The sequence below is a fragment of the Rattus norvegicus genome, chromosome 1, assembly GCF_021556685.1.
Source record: "Rattus norvegicus strain SHRSP/BbbUtx chromosome 1, alternate assembly SHRSP_T2T, whole genome shotgun sequence".
NCBI lineage: Eukaryota > Metazoa > Chordata > Mammalia > Rodentia > Muridae > Rattus > Rattus norvegicus.
This window is the reverse complement of record NC_141534.1, coordinates 13308581-13331750: the sequence shown is the minus strand read 5'-3', so window position 1 is coordinate 13331750 and position 23170 is coordinate 13308581. Positions and strand designations below refer to the sequence as shown.

General features: G+C 43.3%; 2 long non-coding RNA genes across 8 annotated transcripts in view; one reads left to right on the top strand and one right to left on the bottom strand.

Annotated features, from left to right (window-relative positions):
• LOC102546604 (uncharacterized) lies at nucleotides 1-21941 on the bottom strand. Of its 4 annotated transcripts, none has more exons than XR_015644667.1 (4): nucleotides 21406-21929; nucleotides 17855-17962; nucleotides 15501-15721; nucleotides 1-2535 (listed from the first exon to the last, which is right to left on the bottom strand). It is a non-coding gene; the product is annotated as an uncharacterized LOC102546604 (long non-coding RNA). The 4 variants fall into 4 exon arrangements; XR_015644666.1 differs by having other exon boundaries at nucleotides 21402-21925; XR_015644668.1 differs by lacking the exon at nucleotides 1-2535 and adding an exon at nucleotides 12494-12710 and having other exon boundaries at nucleotides 21402-21941.
• The window catches only part of LOC102546491 (uncharacterized), a 287629-nt gene continuing 271758 nt past the window's right edge, over nucleotides 7300-23170 (top strand). For 2 of the 4 annotated variants that reach the window (XR_015644683.1, XR_015644680.1), the window contains exon 1: nucleotides 20996-21159. This is a non-coding gene — a long non-coding RNA (uncharacterized LOC102546491). Of the gene's footprint in view, nucleotides 7373-20993; nucleotides 21160-23170 lie in introns of those variants that run through there. The other 2 variants (XR_015644679.1, XR_015644692.1) reach the window with 2 other exon arrangements.

The window sequence follows — 23170 nt, the reverse complement described above, 5'->3', positions numbered from 1 at the left end:
TTTGAAAGTTATCCTGCTATATAATTATGTCATTATTTATTACAGAGTTATTTTCATCTATTTGCCTGTTAAACACAATTTTGTCATTTAGAAAGCAAAGCGAGAAATCAAGTTGTTGCCACAGCACTCATTATATTGCATTTATTTCAGACGAGTAATTTCTTCTAGCATATGTCTCAGGCTTTGAGACACTGTGCTAGGTTGCCGTGTCATATGAGCATTTTAAAAGGGAGTTTAAAAATGTGGCGGGAGAACTATGTGTGGCCAGTGTAGGTTGTAACAGATTTGAGATTCATTGTTATCTGTCAACTATATATACACCAATCTATATTTATGCAATATAAATGCATACCTTTTGGGAATTTTCTTTTATGATACCTTGCTTAGGGGAAACTGGAGATCTTTTGTGGGTGAAGTCAAGTCACCTACCTAAACTTTGGAAAGTACAAAGTCTGTATTAATTGAAAATTAAACCAATGGCTTCAGTGAGTCCTACATGTTTCTTTCTTCCCTCACATCAAGAATTCTCATTGCTGCCAGACAGAGCGAGATCACCTCACCTCTGGGACCTGGGAACCTCAAACAGTGATGAGGGGGACTGTGTGACCTCCCTAGATGCCCACCCCCTCCTTTTGGTTCTCCCTCCTGGATTCCGGGGAGAGAAAAGTCATAAATCGAAATAAATCCGGGGCAAAAGCAAATCAAGGGAAGGACTCTTTGTCAGGGACAAGAAAATGTAAGGAAAAATCAGGAGATAACCAGTTCTCCTTTGCTGTTTCCTGTGCAGTCTGAGTTTGAAGTGGACTTATCTCTGGTCCTGACCACACTGAGAATGTGAAGGTCATGATAACAAAGATATCTGCAGGCGCTATCTAAACCGTCAAATGGTTTAGTTTGATGTGCCGGGGACCTTAACAACACTCTGGAACCTTAGAAAGAAGCCATAGGTGTAAGTGAAATGGCAAATGCTCTCTGTGGACAGCAAAAGCCCCTCTTCGCAAAAATGGGAATGTAGGGCAGGGTGTCCTTGCATCTCAGGACCTGCCAGCTCTCGCCCTGGCTTTAACCCTGTTCCAGAGGATTCTCTTCAGCGGTGCATTCCCACATCTTTGATGAGAGGCTCTCCTCAACCCAAGCAAGCCTTGACTCGGGCGAGTTAAGTTCACAGCTAAAGCAATTATGGCATTTAAGATACGTCTTCGGTGACACTTCCTCAGTTCTGCTGGGAAGGAGTGAGATGAACGAACACATAGCCTTGAGAAGTTGCGGATTAATAGTTACTAGCTGAGGAATGTGTTTAGGAAACGCTGTTAAGTCTTGTAGTAACCGTTCTGCATAGTGTGACGGCTATCTGGGAGCCAAAGGAAGTTAATCATCTACACCACACAAGAGCATCTAAGAGGCTAAGCAAGTCTCATAGCCAGCATTCACAGGAGTGAGATGGATTTGAATGTGCGCCCTCAGGTTCAAGTGTTAGGACTTTAATTCCTCAAAAGGGCAGCATTGGGAGATGGAGCCAAGTGTGGGATGTTCCAGGGATTGGACCCCTATCGCTAGGTTCATGTAAGTTCTCACTCTTGAGGGCCCGACCCCACCATATTCTTCTTAGTCTTCTCCGAGTGACCACATTTCTTTCTGGGCTTTGTGTTTGTTTTGCTTTGTTTTTTTTTTTTTTTTTTTTTTTTTTTTTTTGCCATGGAGCTGAAACATTACCCCAAAAAGAGCTGGTTAGATGGATCCTTACTCTTGGACTTCTAATATCCATTATAGAAACACAGTGTTAAGTAAATCTATTCTCTTTGAAAGTCAGCTGATCTCAGCAACTCTACTGTTTCTACAAAAAGCAGACTAAGATGTGGGGTTTATAAACTATGTAGGACCCTGTACATGTAAGGATATTTAACTTTTTCTATCAAGGAAAGCCTTCTAAAACTTCATAATAAGAAAGATATTCAACCATGATAGGTGCTAAAGAAATGCAGTCTCCCCAGAGACCTCTGTGGACTATGACTTCCTCTACTCTCTTCTTGCACAAAAAGCCTAGAGTAGCAGTCATCTACTTCCTCCAATAAAGATCTTGGCAGTTGGGAGACTAAACCAATACTGAAAGGGAAAAGTTGAAGAGACCTGATCTCTTTTCCATGGGCCCATCTGCTTACTGCACAAACTGTTTTTCTCCCAGCTTCCTGCTGACATCCTTTTAGCAAAAGGAAGAGAAGAGTGGGTTGAAATTACGCCTGGAGGAATAGTCCTTTCCTCTTCAAGCTGTCTGGACGACCGCTGGGTGGAGGTGGTGGCTGTTGGAGGAACCTGCACTTAGCACACTGTCCTAACTGCTGTCAGCCAGGGGTCTCAATATTAGCTGCTGTTCTCCTCTTCTTTGGTTGTCTATATCCGAGGCCTGTCTTCATCGCACTCTTTCTGTCAAACTGACTTACAAAACCGACACCACCGAAAGGAGCAGTTGCCCTTACACAAGAGACGATGAGGAAATGAGGATGGTCCCCATGTGTGTGTGCTCTCATTAGCTGACATCTGTGGAGAAGAGACACAACAGGCCCCATTAGATCTCTTACAACGGTGGTATAGTGCTAGGCAGAGGAGAAAATAAATCCTTACTGGGGTGTAACAAAGTGTGGGAAACTCTAGAATTTCACTGATTTCCCCATTGATAAAATTATGGGAGTCTGTTTTCCTCTTTATTCACGATCTGAATGTTAGAAAGTAAGAAACCCGACTTTCTCAGACTTTACACTGTATTAATTGTGTGTGGGATGCTGTCATTTGAGAGGGTAGCCTGGTATCTCTCTTCTGAAGGACTTCACAGCTAGCAAGTGCGCTGTCACCCTCTCTATCCTTTGAGGAGGCAGTTACAGGCACAACACTTGATTCTTTCATTGCCACCATTTGTGTTTTGAGAGGTACGTGGCATTTGCTTTTTGGTCTCCTCTTCTTTTAGCAGGACACCCCTCCTCCCCATTATCTCCAGGAGGCACATTTCCATGTCAAAGCTCTCCCTTTGAAGAGAAGGTTTCCTTTTCTTCTCACCTCTCTCTTATTTATGCCCAACTCACCTTAACTCCATCCTTCCCAGTCCTGTTTAACAACAGCAGTTGCAGGACTCAGAACCTGATTTAGAAATAGAAGGCACGGAGAGAGCCAGCTTCTTCTTCTTCTTCTTTTTTTTTTTTTTTTTTGGTGCCGGGTAAGCTCAGTTTAATTGCCCTTGAAAAGTCTCAGCTAGTTACTGCTTACTTATCTTGCAATAAACATAGGACTAAGAATCATCATTTGGTGCAATTGGGTAAATTCTCTCAAAGAAAAATGAAAACATTAAGACCACTATACAGAGCCAGGCAAATCCCTATGAGACTAATGGAAGCAATTACATCAAAGGAGCAGGTGTGGTTTAACCTGTCTTAAATCTACAGACTGCCTTGAGTATATTCATCTAGCCAAATGAGTTTGTAACTCGATCAGGCTCAAAGCCCACCCTTCTGTCCATGCTTCTATCACTCTAGGTTTGGGGAAGCTTGGGGCACATTATTACTTTCACTCTGTGGGCAGAAGTTTGGAACATATTCCTACTTAGTTCTTTATAAATTGCCACAATTAGAAGGCAGCCATTCCAGGGCCTCATGTGAAAATTTTCTGAGAATTTGATCAGCACTGCTTGAATCAAATGAGGACTGTTTCCCCTCATGGTATCAGGAGTCCATGGCTGTTCCTCAGTGGCTATCTACCCAGGAGGATCTTAAGAACAGATCTGAAGTTGTTGAACAAGTGATTGGACAGTTGAGCTTTGAGTTGACTACAGTAAAAGTATCCACTGGGTTAGAAGAAAACTTATGGTCTGTGCTTCCTAATTGTTTCTCTTGTCTGAGTACCCTTCATCTTCTACATTAGACTTGAGTCAGCCTAAAGTAACAAGAGTTTAGATAGTCTGGCCTTGTTCTTTCCCCAGATCCTCTTCTTCTGGAATGCTTGTCTTTGCTCCTGGCTGACGACCTGGCTAAATCTAAGTACAGTTAACTCATAAGTCCTTGGTAACTCTGTGAGATGTACCTCCCATCTACTGTTACATCTGACAAACAAACAAAACAATAACGAAGAAGAAATGAAGTTTCAGAAAACCTTCCAGTTATTTATCTCTGTCCCCACTCATTTCTCCCACCCTGCCCTTTAACCCGGTATTTAGAAGTACAAATATCCTATTGTCTTAGATTTAAAAAAAAAATTGGCCCATTTCTCTCTGCAACCACAACAAAAACCCAGGGCTAAAATTAATGAGTCTATACTGATTAGGACTTAAATGTCTTATATGTAAGGAAAGAGAAAATTGTCTTATTAGAGAGGTCAACCTAGAACATTTCTTTCTAAAGGTACAGAGAAGTATGTAGAAATTTGGTTTTCAGGTAAGATTTAGTAGTTCTAGCAAAACATCTATCAGCATTCTTCACAGTAATTCGTGAGCATGGCTGGCTACATCATCTATGCAGGGTGTTTGAATATGCTTGGCCCAGGGAGTGGCACCTTTAGGAGGCGTGGTCTTGGAGGAAGTGTGTCATTGTGGGGGTGGGCTTGGAGACCCTCCTCTTAAGGGCCTAGAAGGCAGTCTCTCCTGGCTGCAGTTGAGTCAAGATGCAGAACCATGTCTGCCTGCCTGCTGCCATGCTTCCGGCCATGATGATGATGGACTGAACCTCTGAAACTGTAAGCCAGCCCCAATTAAACATGTTCATGTATAACAGTTGCTTGGTCATGGTGTCTCTTCACAGTAATGGAAATCCTAATTAAGACCCAGGGCCTCACATTCAAGCTCTTGGCTGAGCTAAGTTCTAATCTGGGGTCTTTTACCAAGCTCATTTAATTTCATGCAGTTGTAGGACTTTATGTCCTTAGTGTTTTTGTTGTCTGAAAGATGTATTCTAAGATGCTACAAGTTACACTCCTAGGTACTCCTCATCTGACTGTCTTCAAAGTCAGACATCTCCCTTGCCTCAAACTCTTTTGTACTTGAGAACGCTTTTACCAAGGGAACTTAGCCTTCACTGACTAAGTGGGTGAGGTTAGATGAGACCTGGGATTCAATTATAGGTATATTGCCTGTGGTAGTCTTTTACATAAAGTTTTAAAATGATACTGCCTTAGCCCAGGAGCTGCCCTGGTGCTACCAGCCCCTCCCAGCTTTCCTTTTGTTCCACCCGGCTTAGCTCCGGGATCCTCCACCATCAGCCCTAACTGGGCTTCCTTTTCTATCCGACTTTGCTCTGGGAAGGGTCTTGCTACCAGCTCCCACTCCAGACCTTTGAATTTGCAGCTAAAAGACACACAGACAGTTTTGTTATTTTATAACTTGCCAACTTGGGACAATTGCTGGGCACAGATAACTCCTGCCTGGAAAGGTGTGCCCTTACCAATGTATTATTTCCATCTCTTCTCGTGCCCTAAACTTAGTGGCTTGTTTCACCCAGCCCCTGTCAAACAACCTTGGCCACCTGCCTGTAGTGGAGGCTGTAGGCCCCAGCTCCCCCCAAGGCCTTACATGATTGCTGTGTCCTTCTTCCTCCAAAGCACTGTAGGAAAGCCCCTCCTCTTCCTTTGCATCAACCTTTTCCTCCTGGAACCCGGAAGTCCCATCTGTACTCCCTCCCAGCAATTGGCCCCTGGCCTTCTTTATTGACAAATGAAGAACCACTTGGGGAAATGGGGTTAGCACCGGAACCTCCCCTTACAGTATTTATTAGTACTTCTCGTATTCCAGGAAAGTGACCCATTATAGAAGAATAGGGGCTACTTCGACTATCTTGGAATCGCGGCCACTACAACACTCAATGTATCCATTTGTCATTTGTCGGAATAAACAAACCTCAGGCAATACATGTGAAGTATCACAAGGATATATAGCAGAGGGGGAATCTTTCTCTAGGATGGTGTGTGTCTACCATATAGTTCAGTCAATAGTTGATACTCTATGGGGAATCTATATTTACTGATAGCACAATAATTCACTGGGCAGCATTAATCTGTATACCGTTTACATGTTGAAAACAGTTTGATCTCCAAATCTGATAGTTTACCAACTTTCTGAATAGGGAAAATGGGCTCCAGGGGGCAATCTCGTGTATGCACAGAGTACTTAATGTATGTATGTGTGTATGTATATGTATATGTATATACATACATATATATGTAGTTATAGTTATAGTTATAGTTATTTTGTGCCATCCTGGGGAGAGAAGACAAAAGAGTTTTGCGGTAAAACCCAATAGGAACTTGGAATTAGGCACAAGTTGCCTTTAGTGTGTCCACAGTTTTCTTATTTATCAGGGTCCTTGCAAGAGAGCATTTACATAGGCTACTGACTCCCCAGTCAACACACTTCTGTGGACAAGGTCTGATGACACACTTTCCCAGGTCTTGCCTTGGTAACCTGCAAATGGTGAAAAAAATCTATTCAGACTGGAAGTTCAATACCCAGGTGGGTTGGAAGTAACTTCTAGGGTCTAACAGGCAATTTAATTATGGCCACTGAAAGAGCTTCTGTGGATTCACCTGAGAAGAAGAAAAACAAAAGAGCGGCTTCCTGGTTATGTAACAGCTTCATTTGAAGCAACTTCAGAATTCTCGGGAGGGTTTTATTTAGAGATGTTCCCATTCCTCTTTCACAAATGGTAACAAGCTGAGGTGTTCTGAAGGAAATTGACTTGCCTTGTCTTAGGAAATCAGTTGAAGCTTAGGAAAAGTACTGCAACATCCCCCGGAAGACCTTCAGTGTCCAAAATACAGGACCAAGCCAGGTAGAACTTTTAATGTGGTATTGTAATTCTAATCCTAATACCTACTGATTGTACTTTATTAATAGTCCTGTCATTTTTTTTTCAAAATTCTCCGGCACTATTGTTTTAAAATCTCCATTCTAAATAGAAAAACCTAAATACTCTATAAAGCAACTGAGTCACTGTAGATTCAGAGAAGTTGAAGGTTTTAAGCTTAAAGATATTTTTGGTTTTTTTGCTTAATTGTTAAGTATAAAATTGAGCTATTTGACCAAAGTGACTTTGTGATCTTTTCGATCCCGTGTAGGAAGTGTTGGGCAGTTCCTCTGAACTTCTTAGGAAGGGACATTTAAGACAGCGTTACTTTCTTATCTTAAGTCCAGTTCTGAGAACTCCAGAACCCTTGGGCCCTGCTCACCACACTGTTACCAGTAAAGGAGAAGTCAGAGAATGCCAGATATAGCTAAAGGAAGCAATGAGCAAGCCCCATAATGCTCTGGTACACTAGGGCTTAAGCTCCAGTGAGGAAGAAACAGAAGTTGAGCCCTGTTAAGAAAGTAAGGAAGGGTAGAGAGAAGGGCCAAACAATCCAGGCAAGCGTCTGGGAACAGGTGGGCAGTCTTGCTCTGATGGGGCCTACTAGTTCCCATAGGGACACCACTGATGTAGATATTCATGTAGACATTTAGGAATGACAATCGCACCACACATGGATTTAACAGCAGCTTAGTCCAAGAACTGACCACATAGCACACGGATGCTGGGGGTCTATGAGATAAGCCCCTAAGCTGGGCATTTGCATGAAATTCTTTGCAATAAATTGCTATCAAAGTAGAATGGTTTGGAGATTTTCTGACATTCAGAAGGAAAACACAGAACATTTTGAAATGGCGAGTTTTAAATTAGGAAACGGCAGTGAAGTATCTAGAGGGGCAGAGTATACCAAAGGAAACCCACAAACCGCAAGCTAAGACATTGTTACCCTGTGGACTCACCAAGACAAAATACTTCCCCCTCGACAAGGGCTGCTTTTAGCTCGGTACTAAATACCCCGCTGGACTAAAAATGTAGCGACTCTGTTTTTCCAGCTTTTGTTTTTCTTCCTTGTCTGCTGCAGATTCATGTGAGAAATAAGAACTAAATATTTCCCGGATTACTGAGAACCAGAGGTTAGGATCTCCCGAAGACCAGTTTCCAAAAACGCATGACTCTGTTGCTTTTTGATGTTATCATATAAATATAATGAAAAATCTAATCAAGCAAGGATCCTGGTTTAGACTTTAAATGCATAGATGAGAAATATTAACTGTTAATATTGTGACTTTGCTAGAGGCATTAGTACTGGCTGCCAATATAGCAGTTTTTATTATTATTTTTCCATCGCTAGCCATTGGCTACCTGCCAGCTTACAGCTTGTGACATAGCCCTCTCTCCCTTTGGACTGAATATTTATTTGTTTTAGTGTGTGTGTGTGTGTGTGTGTGTGTGTGTGTGTGTGTGTATGTGTGTGCACCCTACATATGTGGGAGTCTATCAAGATCAGAGGATGCATTGGATTCTTCTAAAACTGGAGTTACAGACAGCTGTGAACTCTCATTTGGCTCAGAGAACTGAACCTGGGTCCTCTGCGGTAAGATCCGTAAGTGTTCTTAACCCCTTAGCCACTCTCTAGCTCCCCATATCAAGTTTATAATGCTGTCACTGGATGAGGGAGTCAACAAACAGCCAGAAAAATCGCTGTTGCCCTCAGTCATCTACTACATAGAGAATGGTTGAGCAAATAAAGTAAGAAGCTTACTTTGTCTTAGCAGTTCTAGAAATGGCGTCTTGGATTAAATAATCATCTAACAGTAAGGTTCTGTTTTCTACATGTTCTAGAATGTGGTCATTAGGCATTGGCTTGCCTTTAGAAGTCTGTGGAATTTTTCACAAAGATGTTTACTATATTTGGACATTGACATAAGTGTATGGCCTATGTTAATTGTATCCTTCGTGTGGACACAGTTTACAGGACTTGTGAAATCAAATAAAATGTATTATCTAAGGAGGGAAAACACAAGGCAAAGCATTGGTTCATTATGTAAATGTTGAGAGAGAGAGAGAGAGAGAGAGAGAGAGAGAGAGAGAGAGAGAGAGAGAGTTGAATGCAGCCTCCCAGTGTCTGCTCCTCTGTCCATACACCCAAGTCCTCTGAAGTCCTTCTTGGAGGAGACAGACTTTTCTAGGTAGGGCAGAGCTGGACATCTCAACTTGGGTCAGTGACTCATTTGTCTCTTCAGCTTTTATTACTCTCATTTGCAGACCACCAAGCATTCACTGGATTGTGATTTGGCACATATAAAGGTGTGCTTTCCATCAGAGAGGTACTAGTTCTTTGACCTCGAGGCCCTTTAGTCCCCATGATGGTCGTCGCCCTTCACATGTAATAAACTACCATCGGGGTTTATATATCTACTTCATGAGCGTGGTCATTGTGAGCCATCCCTGAAGGAGGTGTGCTGACAGTTCATGTATCTGAACTGGCAACTTTCCCAGCAGCATGTCGGACCTTGATAAATTCACTGGAATGATGAATAGGGACCTTGGGAGGGAGGCATAAGCACTGAGCCAAAATTTTTATTTGAACTTTTGAGATAATGTCCATCTACTATCCATTAAACAGATTGGTTACTTAACTGAAGGCAGGTTTTGAAGCTCTCTAACTTAAAAGGATTGAGACACTTGAAATCATCATCACCTGGTCATGAATGTTTGCAACTGAGACCTTAGATCAATCCTGTATGATCCTTCTCCATGTTTAGCAAAGCAAGTAGGGAACAGAGCGCTTGCTTTTCTGTCTCCACCTGTGAGTCCCCCAACACCGTCCTCCACCCACCCTGTGCCCTTGGGGTGAGCATGAGCTCTCCATAGGGAAGGCCAAGGTCTTCTGCACTGGAGGCTGAGGCTTGGGAGCCCAGAAGATGCACAAAGCACCCATGGATCTGGGTCTGCTAATGGGTGTTTGACCATGTGAAGTAAGATCAGATTTGGCCATGCATCCTTTGGTGGTACAGGCCTCTACTTCCAGAACTTGAGAGGCAAAGACAAGAGGGTCCAGATTCCAATGTCATCTTCAGCTACAGAGTAATTTTGAGGCCAGCTTGTGCTCCATGAATTCCTTGACTGTTTTCCTTTGGCATCTCCAGTCTGTTGATTTCAGTGGCTGCCTCTCTACAGCTACATTTAGATTAAATCTCATGTCTTTATCTCTCATCCCATGTACATATACATGTAAAAATTATATAGTTCTTATATCATAAAAGAATAACACACACAGACACATTCACAGACACACACATTTCTTATTAAGGATCTCATGCCTCTCAAGTTCTGGAATTAGAGGCCTGTACCACCAAGATTGACTTTAAAGGATACATTTTAAAAAATTGCATTGAAAGAAGTGTAAAGTTGGGCTGTGGTACGGTTAGTAGAGGGCTGGCTTAACCTGTCTGAAGTCTCCAGGTTGATCCCCAACACCACGCAAAAGCACATTGTGTTGAATGCCTGTAAGTCAGAAACTCATGAGGAGGAGGCAGAGAAATTAGAGGTTTAGGGTCATCTTGGTCTATACAGTGAGCTTTAGGTTAGCCTTGGCTACATGAGAGCTTGTGGGAAAAATTAAAATATCTAATAGTAAGTGAATGAAAAGAGAAAATACGTCTCGTTGCTATACTTTAGAACAAGATTTCGGATTTAGTTTTAAGAATACTGTATTGTTTATTATTGTCGGTGTGGGAAGGGCCAGGGAGGCATGCCATGGCATACATGTATGTGGCAATCAGAGGACAGCTTCGTGCAGTGTGATCTCTCTTTCCTTGTTTGCTTGGGCTCTGAGGATCCAAACTCAAATGGGCAAACTTACAAGGAAAGTAGGTTACCCTCCAGGCCGTCTTGCTGGCCCAGCCATCTTGTCCTCAGTATAAGCTTAAGCAACACAGTAGATGTTTGCATTTTGCAGGAAGGCAGCAGAGTAAAGTAGTTGAGACCATTGTGTCTGAATTTGGGAAGGTTTGGTTTTAGAGTGGATCACTAACTATTTATTTGAATTGGGAGTTTTTTGTTTTTTTGTTTTTGTTTTTGTTTTTTTACTTTGTCAATCTTAGTTTCTTAACTGTTAATTCGTACTTCAGAATATGCCTGTAAATACTAATCAAAGGAATACATAACCTAGCATGATTCCTGGTCCACAGCAAGCAGTTAATAGGCACGAATGCTGGTTTGGTCTTCTTAGCCCTCACCCCCATATTCTTTCCAGTTCTTCCCAAAAGGAAGTGTTTTCACTCCTGTCCAGTGAGGACAGCTTGTCCCAGCAGGACTCACTGAAGCTCATGGCTGTGGAGCAATGGTCTCACTGCTGTTTCCTCCATCCTCCTAACTCTGTCTATCTCTGTTTCCCTTTCTCACGGGCCTACTACTTACTCTCTTTCTGTGTGCACAGAAAGAATTCTTCTGAGACACCACTTTAGTTAATAATAACCCACAGGTGAGTACAGAGACCAAAGGTTTAATGGCTTTAAAGCTAGGGCCTGTCAGAAGTGGGATCTAAGAGTCTTCAGGGCTCACAGAGAACACACGTTGCTTGGTGATGGAGGCGAGGCTGTTGCTTTCCCTGTGTGAAAGCACCCTGTAGAGGGCTTGGCACTGAGTGCTCAAATGTAGTTGCATAATCATTACTGGGAAGTGAGATCTAGGAACTTTGCTGTTTAAATTGTTTGTGGTAGGGGAGCTATTGGCTGCCTGAATATTAATTACAGCCTCTCTGAAAGGAGCTTAAAAACGACATGCTTCCATAGCGTATGTAAAAATTAGGCATTAAATGGCATTTATTTGAGAGGCTTATGGTTTATGAGCACATAGCAACACAATACTCATTATACATGTCATTACATTTATATCAGATTGCCTTTGTTGTAAGTTTTGATTGCAATAGTAAACTCTGCATATGGCGAAGGTATGTTTACAGAATACAGCGCTTAATCCACAAGTAACAGCAGAAGTTTGGCAAAGCATCATCATCGAACCTCATAAGTTTGGGCTGCATAGAAGACAGCACATGTCCACAGCAGCCGTGACTACATTTAAAAAGAAGAGGAGGAGGAAGAGGAAGAGGAGGAGGAGAAAGGAAGGAAGGAAGGAAGAAAAGGAGAAAGAGGAGGAGGGGGAGAAGAAAGAGAAGAAGGAAAAGGAGAAGAATCGTTTGAACATTGTGGTTTATATCTGTAATCCAAGCACTTGGGCATCAGAGGAAGGTGGGTGTTCCTGGCAAACAGGGCTACAGAGTGAGATCCTGACTCAAAAACCAACAACAAAAAAATGGTAACAAAACCACCAAAACACTATTCAGAAAAGGAAAGACAGAGGAAGACAAAGAGTGAAACAATCTGGGTAAAGTAGTGTGGAATCACATCCTGGACAGAAGGGCTGAGACGCAGAGAGCAGGTCCACGGCCTGTGAAGCTCTGCAGCAAGGAGGGAGAGCCGCTGGGGACCCCGCTGACCATGGTGTCCAGCAGCTGAGGAGGGCGCACAGAAGGAGAAAGAACTCCAGGTATCGGGTAGGACTGAGAACTTCTCTCACTTATTCAGTACAAGAAGAATTACATTAAAATCTTACTAAGGAAAGTTGGGTTTTCAGGGCACCCTATTGCCATCTTGAGTTTGATAAAACATAAGCAATTTAATCATGAAAAGACTGTCTTTATTTTTCTTTAGAGAGTTGAAAAACGAAAGTTCAAACATCAAGTAAACTTCACATCTTGACGTTCTCATCTATAGGATCTCTGAATTACTTAAAGGGGAGACGATGTTGGAGTGGCACGCACGCCTAATCCCACTGCCAGATATACCGACTGAAGGGCAGGAACACATGACAGCAGAGACCGGGAGCGTGTGTCTACAAGCCAAGAAACAAAGATTACCAGCAATCTGCCAGAAGCCAAGTGACAGACAAAATGGACTTTCTCCCAGCCCTCAAAGACCCCAACCTTGTGTACACTTAGTATACCGCAGTCTCAAACATAGGGCTTCCAAAACTCAGCGCATGTCTGTTAATATATGGATTTTATAATGAGTTGTGGCACTCTTTGCAAATTAATATAGTGGTCCCAGTTAATTAATAAGCAGATGTAAACAAACAAACAAACAAACAAACAAAAAAGCCAGGCAGAGGCAAATGCTATGCCTACTGCAGCATTACAAGGAAGGGAGACGTTTACTGAGTCTCAGAAGTGAGATGCAAGAGGGGGAGGGGTCAGGCTGAAAGGGGCTAGTTTTGCTGAGGCATGGCTCAAGCCAGGGTTTGGAAGCTAAAAATGATTGACACCAATCCTGCTTTATGGTATTCACAGGCAGAGCCAACTGTCTTTGTATTACCCCCATTCCCTGTTCAGAGTTTTGACAGGAGCTCTATTAGGGAGACCTTAGGGGGACAGAGGAGCAAGCAGGTGGATTGGGGACCCAAAACAGCAACTTGTGGAAAACAGCCTGTGATCTTGCAGCAGTGGGGACCATTCCGCCCCCTCCCCACCCCGTGCAGCCCGCCCTTTGTTCTCCCTTTTCTTTTCCCTTTGAGTAAATCTGTTTACTACCCTGAAAACCAGGGAAGGGATAGGCCAGTTGCCTGGGGCAGATGGTGCAATGCTAACAGATGACACAGAAGGCAGAACTTCTCCTGTTTTTCCTTTTTGCAGATCTCCAGCAAGGCTCACAGGACTCAATAGCATAAAAGAAACATCATTCAGGGAAACCGAAACACAAGTTAATGAGATAGTGAGGGAACCCTGGGCTGATGTAAGTGATTTCCCTGTCTTCATGAAATCCAAGTGAATTACACTTAAACAATGAATGAGCCTGCAGAGGAGATCAATGAATCATTGAGGGGAAAAAAAAATCACTTTCAGTAATTTTTAAACAAAGAAATCTCATATAATATAAAATGTGCCTGAAGTCCCGGGAAAGGCAAATTGGTGTTCTCAAACTCACTGAATTATAGACTCAAAGAGAACACAGGTTTATATTATATTGTTTGTGTTATATTGTTATTTTCCTTGAAAGTTGTGGGGTTTGTTTTGGTGGGGGGGCTAACCTATATATAAACAAAAAAGTTCAGGAAGGAGGAAAGGGAGAGAAGGGAAGGAGGAAGAGAGGTCACAGAAGGAAAAGCAGAGAGGGAGAGATCAACAGCAGCAGAGTTGGAGAAGAAGGATGAAGAAGTTTAATAGATTTATGAAAATCATTAAGGTAACAGAGTATACATAATTCATTCTGCACGTAGTTGTGACTTGGATAATCTTGAAGGCTTTCAGAAAAACCTATTAAATTAACATGACCTGTGCCCTCCTGACATAATGGAGAGGACTAGGAAGGGGCAGCAGGGTTAAATCCAAAGAATGCTGGCTAAACTTGGAGCTTGCTTCCTCCCCAACTTTCTTTGCTGTCTAGTCCTCGGTCCTCCCCCCAGAGTATTATCTAGTACCCTGTTGGCGAAGCACTGCCAACATCAGACAACAGGACACCTTCAGTTCTGAAAGTATTTTCCCAAAACTGATAGAATCCCAGGAACATCTGGGCTCCAACCCTTTCTTCTCCATCAGACACCACAGCTGAGTCTGGCCTGATCTATCTCCCCCTTTCCTGTTCTTACTACTCCATTACTACTACCCCCAAAAATGGTCATTGGCTTGCTGTTGTCACCTGGTCTCTTTGATTTCTGGGTTCTAGGTTGATGAGTGGGGACTAGGAAACCTCTAAGCCATTCCCCTTCTGATGTGGACTCCCTTTTGTGGGTGACACTCGCTGTGGCTCTCAGTTCTCGTCTTGTCAAGGGGCTCCTGGCTGCTTCTTGAACTCTGCCCGTGTTATTTCATTCTGTACCAATTCCGTGAAATATGTGGCCGCCCCAGGCTTTAGAGCGACACTGAGATTTTTATCTCTGAAAAATTAAAAATCCAATCATACTTCGGCCTTGCTGTACGTTTCCATCACGTAGATACCAGAATAAAACTGCAAACTCCTCATCACACCTGCACGCATTAGCCTAACCTGGCCAACCTCTCCATTTACTCTACACTCTTCTCAACTTAAAAACCATCTCCAGAGACAGTTGACCTACTTTCTTTCCGTCTGTCCCTGTTCCTGCTTCAGGGCCTTTCTGCGTGTTTGCTCTCTTCCCTCAGACATTCCCATTTCGGGTTGGTTTCCTCCTACGCACTTCTGCTGGAATTTTCCTTTTTGGAGAATGGTTCCTGACGACCCTCTCTGGCCCAGCCACCCACCTCCCAGCCTCATAGTGATCTACTATTATCATGCTGTTTTAACTTCGAGGTGGCACAGGATTGTCATCCTCTTGTGTACGTATCTGACACACTTTGTGTTTTGCTTCTTACCTTAACTTCTAGAATGAAAACAGAGCCTCACGCCCTAGCACCCAGGCAGTCCCTAGTACACAGTAGATACTCTGAATGAGTGGATGTCCCCAGAGGCCAGATGTTGCAAGATTGGTCGCCAGCCTGTGGCGCTAATGATGGGTGTTGAAATCTTCAGCAGGTGGTGCCTAGTGTAAGTGAAGCCTGCCGAGAGCATGCTGTGCAAAGGGACATTAGGTGCCTGGCCTTCTCCTTTCTCTCTTGCTAGGTGAGGCGAGCCTGTTAAACAGCAGTCGTTGGGGTTTAGTTTGGCGCCTTACCTTTATCACGTGTTGGTAAGTCTCATCTCACTGGAACTTTGTGAGTTGAGTGGGACTGGGTAAAACCAGTGATGGGTGGGAACAGAAACAGCACACAACGACTCTCAGTGGAGGTTGTGTTAGCAACTTCCGGTCCTTCTGACGGACTACTGTAGGAAGTCAGCTTTTGAGAATTAACTTTATTTTGGCTCCATGGATGCTTGGCCCTGTTGCTTTTGAGCCTGCAAAAAGAGGCAGAACACTGGGGTAGAAACTTGTGACTGAGGAAACTTGTCACCTCATGGTGGCCTGAAAGTAAGAGGGGGAGGGGCGGGGTCTCATGTCAGACACGCCTCCAGAGACCTAACTTCTTCCTGGTCAGCTCTGCTTCCTAAAGGCTTTTCTACTTCCCAGCACACAGGCTGATGACCAAGTTTTCCAAATGTGGCCACTGGGGGACATTTGAATTCCAATAGCAGAGTTACTTTGACAGGCCAGGCTCTGGGAAGGGCCACAGGGAGCCAGGTGACTGGAGCACAGGCCTTTTCATGAGGCACTTAGTGGTATTGTCAGAGCAGCGATTCTAGCAGATGTCCAGCATGCGGGCTACTTTTTCGGTCCGGCTGAACTTCTGGGAGCCAGACTGCCTTCAATGCCAGCCACGCCTGCTTCTTAGGATGCGTTCATTTGGATCTGCTGATTCTCACTGCCCCTGCGTTATTGTGAATAAACAGAGGAGATGCCCCGATAATCTCCAAGATTACAAAACTAACCCAACTCCCTTGGATGCATGGAGCTATTAGACAAGTCTTTCTAGGCATCTCACAGAGATATAATTTCTCTGTGTTTCACCAGGGCACCTGTTACTGTTTACTGTTACTTATTTAATTAATTAATTAATTTATTTTTGGTGATGAATGTAAGATTTTTTTTTACATTTTTTACATTTATGCCTATTTAATTAGATAAACCTAACAACTCTGAATATATATATTTTTTTAAGATTCAAAAGCACTCTTAAGATTGCAAATAACGAAGAGTCATAGTCAGGAGGCTGAATCCCCAAATTAAGGAGTCTGCATAATCATATTCGATTATGCAGGGGTGTCTAATTCATTCATTTCCTTGCCAGTCAGTCTCTGTCACATTATCCTGGAGGGTGAGAAGACCCTGGGCTCTAGTAGCTTTATCTTCCAGTTAATTCAACATAATAAGGAGGCTCCGGAACGTCTGTAGCATGATGATATTTTGATGAAAAATCTGAGTCACTGCAACAAAGAAATAGCAGGGAGATATACACCAGTATGCTAATAGTCAAATTGAAACTTTAGGGCTCTTTGCTTTCGGTTTTCAAATTCTTCTGCCTGGACTATGTCTATCTTTTCCAAGTAGAAAACAACTGTACGAACCTGTTGGACATTTTATGGGTAGATGCGTGAGAGTCCAAAGTTTCCTAACATGGCAATGTTAGGAAAGACTTTTGGGATGGATTGATTGACAGTTGATTGGCAGTTTCAGGGTATCCATCTCTGAAACATGAGCCATGGCGATAGAGTCTGCAGGATCCCCCGAGATACACCAGGCACGCTGGCCAATCCCTGTGGTTTAAGAGGCTTACTTTGAAGGAAGCTTCTGGTGATGTTGATTTAATTTTAAGAGTAAATTTTTAATAATTTTAGTTAAGCAGAGAGTGATGGGAATTTTGTCATTTCGGAAGTACCGCATTCCGCAGGTGGCTTTAGAGTGTGAAACTCTCACCTTTCCTAATTCCGTGACCCTTTAACAGTTCCTCATGTTGTGGTGACCCCCAAACATAATATTATTATTATTATTATTTTTTGCTACTCTACAACTGTGACTTTGCTACTGTCATGAATTGTAATGTAAATATCTGATATGCAGGGTATGTGATATGTGACCCCCGTGCAGGTCATAGCTCACCCCTTGGGAACTGCTGCTTCAGTCTGACAGAGACCACAAAAAGAAGACCCTACATTGGACAGGAAATGGACAAGATGATGGCTAATGTTCCCTTCTGAGCTTAGAAGACGCAATAATCAAATTTAATATTGTTTTTCCACAATATTCCACAAGATGAACCTAATTTATTATTATTGTTGTTGCTGCTGCTGCTGTTGTTGTTCGTGTATTTGTGCACTTGAATGCAGTGCCAGTAGACGACAGAGAAGAGTAATGGATTTCCCGGAGCTGGAGTAGATGTGCATGCTGGGATTCAAATTAAGACCAGAGCTCTCTTGTGTGACCTGTCTTGTGTGACGTGCCCTATCTTTAGCCTGAGGAGTCCTGGTGAGGGAAGAAAGCTGACGTTCAGACCAGCTAGGCAACGTGCAGATTCAACTGAAACCGAGTCCTACCTTGTCCTTTCTCACACGGTGGCTGGGAGCTCAGCCCATCACTTCCTGTTTCCTTCTGCTGGTTTCTGCATTTCTTTCCTCTTTGCACCACTCCAGGAACCGTGGCATCTGCGAATACATTTGGATTTTTTTTTTTAGTTCCTGGTATTGACATCCAAGGGTGAAGAAATAAATACTGGCTGCTGGCTAGCAGCATGGGTGTCCATTGTTAGGGCTCCTTTGTGACATAATCGAAGAGGCATTAGGTTATAATTTAAAACTTCTAGTGTGGGCTGTCTAAAACTTCATTTTTAAGGTAAAGAGTAGAAAACACTCTTCTTTGTAGCCTTAAACTCAGAGTATGATGCTTTCAGCAGGGACATGTGTGCGCGGAGGGCAGAGAACTCTGAGTGAACGCATCACAGAGGACTTTGCACATCCACACTTACTGTGGAATTCCTCACTATGGCCACAGCACTGGGACGGCCTTGATGCTGTCATCAGCAGATAAAGGGATAAAGAGAACGAGTGATGTAAATACGGTGGAGTTATATGCAGTCCTAAAGAAAACTGAACTGATATTTGCAGGAAAGTGAATGCAACTGGAAGTCAGGCTAAGCAAAACAAGCGGAGACCCAGAAAGGCAAAGACTGAATGTTTTCTTCCATCGGCCAAAACTAAATTTAAAATTGCATGCGTGTAGGGGTGTTTATACGTGTAACTATCCTCTTTCATGAAAGGGAGGAAGGGATCTCAGTGAGTAGGAAATAGAGAATGCATATAATTAAAAAAAATCAGAAGCGAGGGGACCGGCTGGAAGTGGGGGGGGAGGGAGGCAGGGAAGGCCGTGGGGGAGGGGAAGGAACGGAAACAAAGTAAAACCACACAGACATGTATAAAAGATGCCACGATAAAACTCATTACTTTACATAGTAACCTTCAAATTTAATTAACGAAACTGCCAAGAACAAAAGGAAGCAACAGAGACAACTGAGCGGCAATTTGCAATTAGGAGCACGTGATTCAGTACTTTGTCTCACTTTGTGGGTTTTTTGTTTTGTTTTGTTTTTGTTTGTTTGTTTGTTTATTTTCTCCTCTCTCTTGTTACTGTTGATTGGCAGCAATGCGCCTCTTTTTCTTTTGGCCTTCTCGGTGCTGTTTTCTGGCTTTATCCTGACAGGAGTTTCCTTGTGTACTGTTCACCAGGCCCTAGCTCTTAACTGGGATACCTTGGGCTTCCCCACTGGTGCGCCCCCTACACAGATTTAACTCAGCTCTGGGGGTTTTGCATCCGCACAGCCTGTCCCTCTAATGTTTCAGCCAATTGTCAAAATCTTTGTAGCTGGGCCGCCTCCACGTTTGAACTGTGTGGCTGAAGCAGCAGCACTCATGGAGGGCCTCTGCTTCTGAGTAGAACTTGAAGGATAGAAGGGCTCAGGCGAACTGACCCCTTGACAGCCTAACATGCAGGCTTTTATCTGTGAATTTAACACATTTGTCAACTTGACAAGGAGCTGGGTCTGCAGATTCCTGCCCTCCTGAGATTCAGGGGCCTGCAGAAAAAATCTCTGGCATGGATCTCAGACCCAGAGGTGGGGTAAATCTTGGTTGGGTAACTTCCCGCGCTACTCTCTTATTTCTTCTTTTAGGAGTTTTGTCGGTCAGTGAGATGGGGTTTCCGTAATGATATACTGGGAGTTTGGAGAAGACTCAAAGTTGCTAATGATGCAGAAGCAAGGACGTGCTGGTGACAGAAATGTGTAAAACCTGCTTCACGTCTGGTTTTCACCCTGATCAAACATTTCTGAACACTTCTGGGAGTCAGACTCCTCTGCTTGGTGCTTTGACAGTCTGAAAGGAATTGTATTTTAAACCGAGCAGTCTGATGTAAAAGCCAAACAAAGTAGAACAAACAAAACAAAACAAAACAAAAACGGTGGGATTGCGCATGGAAATTAATGCCGATGAAAAAGAAGAGAGTGGATTCACAGTAATCGGTGTTCGAAATAGGACAACTATAATTTTTTTGCATTTTACTGGGAGTTATCTTGCTCTTAAACCGTCTATTTCATCAAAAGAACTGTCCAAGAGTGAAGGAAAAAAAATACATTTTTCAACTTTTCTTCAGGTCAGTGTCAAAATGGCAGCGAAAGTAGTTATTAGTCATAGTTGTGCTTTTAAGTAAGCCACGAAGTAAAACATAAATTGCTTTCATGAGATGAAGCTAGCTACGATCAGTGCTCAATAGTACGCGTTATTTATTGGACCAGGGAGCAAGGGGCAAAGATGTTTGAAAATGCCTGGTTAAATATCATTCCGTTTTATTGAATAAGCAATAGTTATTTCCTGCATTGAACAAAACACCGTCTATTTCCCCAGAACTCACGTCGAGGTCTCAAAGGAAGATTTGGCTGAAGAATCAGAAGCCATCCTTGTGGGCCAAAGACAGGAGACTTTTTTTTTTTTTTTTTTTGGTAAGGATTCTATGACATGACTATAGAGAAGGCCAAAAGGATTTGGTTACGCTTAGATTACTTACACGAAGTCCGAAGATAAATTTAGTTGAAAATTGGTCACAGGTAGCCTTGCCGTCTCAAAGCTTGTTTCTGACTAGACAAACAGCGTCTCCTAACATCCCCCCCCACTGGAATAAACAGCCGAGTGTTCCCTGGCCACAGGCTGGGTAAACACCAAGCAAACTGTCTGCCTGTATGCCAGTCAGAGCAACACTCCCTAGTTTTTAGCAAAATATTTTTCCACGCTGGCCATCCAAGGAAGTTTCTGCATCCAATACGTTTCAATGGGCTTTTAAGGCCTCTCTGTTTTTCCCACTATTTATAGCATTCAGATGTTGGCAGGTGGGGGTATTTTTTTTTTTGTCAGAATAAAACGAGGAAGAGGAGTAATGCGGCTTCGACATATGCCACATGGCACTGAGCAATGACACAACGCTCCCGCCTTACGAATGTAAAAACTGGCAAGGGCTGGGAAGAGAAACAAATCTCATAAAAGCATGATACCCTGCCCGTCTTTATGCTGTGCAAAATTTTGTTGGGTTAGGTCTCTGGGATTGAGTAGAGAGGAAAAGCCCAGAGTGGTTAGCTATGGTGATGTTGTAAACTAGAGGACAGAAATCCAGGGTGTGAGATCCATCCCTTTTATGACGCTGAGATGGAGGAGGGCAACATGGACCAGTTTTGTCAGCAAGTGCAAGAGTTCTTCACTGGGTTCAGTGAGTTACACACTGTCTATGAGGGCAACATGTTCTTGCTACGTTAACAATCTTGGGCAACAGATGAAGTGGTTCGTCGCCCAAGGGACGGCAGGTAAGGGGACTGACTTTCAGAGCAGTGCCTAAGCTGCAGCCTGGCTAGGGTTTGTTAGAGCCTGCGCTCTCCCAGTTGTCCGCCTTCTCCAGCTCCAGGGTCTTCCTCCTGGGATTCTGCCTGCTGAATAGGCAAGGCGACTATTTAGAGGAAATGAAGTGAACGAGAGATGAAAGGGACCCATTAGGGACAATCCAGTACTCCATTTGGTAGTGACAGAAGGGGAGAGCAAGGCCACTCACGTACGGAGTTGTTGAGTGGAAAGCCTGAGCTCCATCGCTAGCCTCCGGGGTGATCTTCAGTCCACTTGGAGAGCCTTCCAGCTCTTCCAGAGATCATGATGAAAGCTGGTGTCCCTTCAAACAGACTTTACATTTTTTTTTCCTGGGTGCCTGTTTCAGGGTTCACCAAGAAAACAGAACTTGCTGGGGTGACAGTAGTCACGAACGAAACAAGACAAAGCAACCGCAAAACCAAAACCAAAACCAAAACCAAACAAAACTGGAAACTAGCCTGAGCAGTTTATAATAACAGGGACCAGGGTGCTGCTGCTGCAGGACAGGAAGAGATAGATGCCAAGCAAGATACACGCAAAGTTTAGCAACTGTTCATCCGTTTGATCCACTGGGCTCATCAGCCTGGGTGTCTCAAGTCAGTGTCTGATATCTACTCCTTCATTCTAAAACAAGTTATCAAGACAGCTTTTCCTTCCTTCCTTCCTTCCCTTCTTCCTTCCTTCCTCCCTCCCTCCCTCCTTCCTTCCTTCTCTCCCTTCTTCCCTCCCTCCTTCCTTCCTTCTCTCCCTTCTTCCCTCCCTCCGCCCTTCTCCCCTCCCCCCCCCTTTGCCTTGCCACCTTCTCCCTCTCTTCTTTATTTTCCCCTACACTCTCTTTCCTTTGGTCGATTGCTGACTCCTCTGGAGTCTATTTCAGGAGGTGTGTGCATTCGTTTGTCTAGGGTAGGGATGTCAAATAGAAGCCATGAATGCTGCCCCACCCCTGTCGTGACAGACATTGCTAATCAATCGCCGCTTTCTGGTGAAGAACTCGGGGGATTACTTTTCAGGCAGAGGGGTTGGTTCATTTGGCTTGAGTGATGAAAACTATTTGCCAACACAAATTTAGAACACAAATCGATCAAACAAGGCTTTACCATTTTTGAAGAGTAAAGACACATTACAAAATTCACTGCCTTTACCATTTCCAGATATTCCCTCCACTACATTAATTTTAGTAAGAGCCTTAAGCAAAAGCTTTGTGAATGGTATTTGAAGTCATAACCTAGTTTGACAGTTTATCAAGATTAAAAAAAATCTCTGAGAATATAACGTGTGTGTGTGTGTGTGTGTGTGAGAGAGAGAGAGAGAGAGACAGAGACAGAGAGAGACAGAGAGAGACAGAGAGAGAGAGAGAGAGAGAGAGAGAGAGAGAGAGAGAGAGAGAGAGAATTTGTGTATGTAAGTGTAGACACACATATGGCCTAGGACATGTGTGGAGATCATTGGATATCTTTAGGAGTTGGTCTTCTTTGGTGGCCCTTTTGCCTTGTTTGAGAGAGGTCTTTATTTTCTGTCTGCTGTTGCCTGAGCCATGTAAGAGTTCTCCTTTTTTTTGTCTCTCATCTTTCTGGGGAGCAATCAGATTACAGACACGTGCTGCTGTGATGTCTTTATGATGTGGCTTTTGGAGATTCGAACGCAGGAGCTCATGCTTGCCTTGCCATCTCCACAACCAGCCCTAGAATGTTTTATTTGTTTGTATTTTTATGCAAGGTCTTTGTTGTCTAGGCTAGCTCAATACTTTGTAGCTTAGGCTGGCCTCAAATCTCAGCATTTCTCTCAGCTTCCTCCTGCGGGATAGGAGAGATTATTTTTAGGAGCCCGAGTATGCTTATGAAAATCGTCTTTTTAATATTTTGTCAAACAAATAGCCTTCTAGGCTTTCTGATGTTTACCCCACAAGCATTTGAATTTCTTTCTTGCTAAGATTGGGCTTCTTGGTTTTAATGCAAA